Consider the following 4,168-nt stretch of genomic DNA (forward strand, 5'->3'; position numbering starts at 1 on the left):
GCAATTTACGTTTAAAAAGTGACTCTGATGTTCCCACAGTATGGGATACTGCTTCCACTGGCCTCTCTCTCTCTCTTTCTCTCTCTCTGCTTATACCACTAGCTTTATGAAATGTGTATTATGATCAACTGATAGATGAAGACTATATATATATATATATATATATATATATATATATATATACATATATATATATATATACAAGTGGGTATATGAAAATATAGAGTCATCCACAGAAAGTCATCTTTACAGACACCTTTAGACATCACTCAAGCACAGTGGTAGACAGCACATCTGCTGTGCACTCTGGGAGGTAGAATGGTCAAATTATAACAACTCGCTTGCACAAGGGCCACTGCCAGCATTAGAGATTTGAGAGTAAACTCATTAGAAAATTTGTGGACAATGATGTTGCGATGTAGACTCTCTGACTGGCCACAGTGAATGATACTTATGCCCCATGGAAATCCTTACCAAAGAGTAATATCAGCTGAATATAGTTTAAATAACAAAGGGGAGGGAAAGACCTTTCTGTGATTGCTAGGCTATCCCTGCCCCATCCTCCCCATCCTGGCTATTCCTGTTATTAGCAAGTACCCTCAAGAACCAAGTGGCTAAGATGGCAAATGGAGGCTGTGCATGAAGTCGGTAACACGAGCTTCCCCTTATCAAGGCTGATCTAGCTATGGCTATCACAGAGTGCTCCTCTAACAGCAGTAGAGACCCATGCTATGCTTCTGACAGAAACACCTTTCCGAGGTTGACCAACTAGCAACCAGAGAGCCTACTTTGAACCAATTCCACGAAGGAAGGTTATCATTATGTTCTTAACTATAGGAGACACTTACTCTGGCTATGGATTTCCCTTCCCAGAATGCAGTGCTTCCACAGACCTGCAGCTCTACAGAATGCTTTGTGTGCCATCATGGTGGTATTATTCCATATTTCGTATGATCTAGGAATTTTCCTCAGAGAAAGAAATGAGGCATAGGTAGAGCCCTGTGGAGATTGCCTGGCCTAACCATGCATTCCAGCATTCTGAGGCAGCTTGAGTGATGTAAGTGTGGCATAGCCCTTTGAAGACTGTTACAGCAGTAGCTAGAATACCACCCAGAAGGGAAATGTGCCTCTCTAGAATGCTACAGGAACTCCAAATCAGTGTCAACACATGGCACTAGTTCTTTCTCAATAAGGAATGGTAATAGAAGTGGCCCTGCCCTCAATTACCTCTAAGACCCATTAGCAAAATTTTATCTCCTATAGCTCTATAGGCCTAAAAGTCTTAGCTCCAGCTTCTACTGAGAAACACAAAAATGACTCCACTGACCTGGAAGATAAGAGTGACACCCACTACATTTCGGATCTTCATGCCTGTGAGTCAATGGGCCAAGGAAGGAATTATGGTTTGGGTTAGGGTTATGACCCAGATGACCAAGATGTACTGGTTAGACCATAACCAGGCAACAATGAGACTGATGAGAGTACGGGCTGTTCCTGGGGGTTATCTGAAACTTACTGTGGCCTGAGATTAAAGGCAATGGAAAATTAGAACCACCCGAACCAGGTAGACCACCAATGGCTCTAAGCCCTTGAAGAATGAGATTTTGACCCTCCACAACAGATATTGTGACTGGAGAAAGGGAATATATAATGTATAGCAGAAGTCTGTACCTGAAAGCTGCCATTGCCACCCAACAAACTAGAAATTAGCACTGTAATAGCCAAGAGCAGTTTATATGTGCAAATTAACTGTGTGGATACACATATCTATGTTGTATGCAAATTATGTAGATCTGGAAGACTCTATTGCCTTTCCAATTCTTATCATGAAACATGAGATTACACCCACATTTAGCTGCTGTTAAGTTTTATACCATCACATAGAAATTATGGGATTGCAAGAGGAAAGTAATCATCACACTAAGAGCTTGATTAGAGAGAGACTCGTGTGTTTTCAGTTGGAGGGAGTCAAACTGTACTGTGTGAGGCAGAATTATGATCTTGCTATCATGTGGTTTTCAGAGCACCACACAGTTTTAGCAGGTTGACAGCAGGTAAGTCTGCTCTGATTAGCTTTTAGAGCCTGTATTTGTTTTTCTTTGGAAGGGGACACGTACATGCCACTGTCCATCATGTAGACGTCTATATGGTAGGACTCCTTCTACCTGTGGGGCTTTGTTCTCCTTCCTTGTGTGTTCCAGGGTACAGGTCATCAGAGCTGTAGCAAGTGCCTTAACCCATTCAAACATCTCACTTGGAGTGATTAATATTTTATGTCTAGCTCTTTCGAGTCTTGGCTCCCAGATGACCAAAAAAAGAAGAAACAACGGTCGTGCCAAAAAGGGCCATGTGCAGCCCATTCGCTGCACGAACTGTGCCCGGTGCGTGCCCAAGGATAAGGCCATCAAGTAGTTTGTCATTCGGAACATTGTAGAAGCCGCTGCTGTCAGGGACACATCCGAAGCAAGCGTCTTCGATGTCTACATGCTTCCCAAGCTCTACGTGAAGCTGCATTATTGCGTGAGCTGTGCCATCCACAGCAAGGTCGTCAGGAATCGATCCCGCGAAGCCCAGAAGGACCGGACACCCCCACCACGATTCAGACCTGCTGGCGCTGCACCTCCACCTCCACTTCAAAGCCCATGTAAAGAGGCCGTTTTGTAAGGACAGAAGGAAAACTACCCTGGAAAAATAAAATGGAAGTTGTACTTTACATGGCAAAAAAAAAAAAAAAAAATTATGTCTATTCACTTCTCAAGATGGCTGGTAGGTCATAATTTTTTAATGTGTCTACGAGGATGCTTCTGTATACATACATACACAACACATACACCACATTAACACACATGTACCAACCAACCAACATACATGCACAGTAACTAAGTGAGATGCAAGGTGCCACAACTTGATTGTGGTCATCATTCTACAGTGCACACACATGTAGTTACAAGCTTAATACCTTAAATAGATAGAAATGGTGTCTGCCATCCCTCAATAAACGTTGAAAGGATGGAGAACAGTTGCAGGAAGAGCAAATTATGAATGGCTTTACAATGAAGAAGCCATCTATGTGAAAAGTTACTTCTGTCATATTTTATTTTTCCTTTTCTATTGAGAACTTAAACTTGCCAATGCTTTTTTCTGAGTCTTTTTGCAGTATTTTCCTCTATAATGTTTCCTAACTGGCTATGCATCAAGTTATAAGGGTCCTTCACAAACTCAAACCATCTAGAAGACAATTTTAAAGATGTGGATATTCTCCGCTATGATTTAAACAAAGTGGTAGTAGACACGCTCTGACTTAAATGGTGTAAGTTCATTCTAAACAAGATCATTTTCGTGCACGATACTTCATAGATGAACACCCATGGTTTCAATTTTCTGAAACACAAAACAGTCTTTAGAATTTAACATATTTCAAAATAACCTGTCAGGTTGGAAAGAACCTGAGAACCTGGGGCCGGGGAGGGCAAAGGCTTGGTTTCCATCTTGTCTCCTAGAAAGCAAGACAGTCATTGACTCATGGGAAATCACAACGCCAAACTCTGGAGAGATTGCGCTCTGCATTTTCTACTGAAGGGCAAGAGCCCTTCTGGGATATCAGCACAGTCCATGGAGTAATTGTCACACGAACAAGAAGTCATAAATTTGGGTCCCTAGCACCCAACCAAAAATAGGCATGCAGGCATTAGTCTGCATTCCTACTTCTGGTGGACAGGAAGATCCCTGGAGCTCATTTGTCAGCCAGCCTAGCTGAATTAATAAGTTCCAGCTCTAATGAGAAAATGAGCCTCAAAAACTAAGGTGGGGAGAGACTGAAGGAGATGCTTGATAGTGAACTCTAAACTTTATTTGCATGTACAACATGTGCACACACATGTGAATATGCAGGCACATGTATATATACATATACAACACATCTAAGAGAACAGCCTCTATAGTTGCCACAGAAATACATGTATTTTCAGAGAAGTGCTAATCTTGTTTGAAACTATCAAAATAAACATTAGCTGTAATATGAAGTCATTAACATTTCCCAAGCTGCAACGGTGCAGATAATCTCAGTGGAATCTGTACACACACAGCCGTGGTTGCTTAACAGGGGGTGGGCTGAAATGCATTAGATGAAACACATCATTGAACAGTTGCATTGCACTAACGCTGGGCC

General features: G+C 42.0%; 1 pseudogene; it reads left to right on the top strand.

Annotated features, from left to right (window-relative positions):
• The first annotated feature begins 2,304 nt into the window (after positions 1–2,304).
• Positions 2,305–2,664, top strand: LOC110295733 (small ribosomal subunit protein eS26 pseudogene; annotated as a pseudogene).
• Positions 2,665–4,168: the final 1,504 nt, after the last annotated feature.

Source organism: Mus caroli, unplaced genomic scaffold (assembly GCF_978045245.1).
Source record: "Mus caroli unplaced genomic scaffold, Mus_caroli_1 scaffold_7, whole genome shotgun sequence".
NCBI lineage: Eukaryota > Metazoa > Chordata > Mammalia > Rodentia > Muridae > Mus > Mus caroli.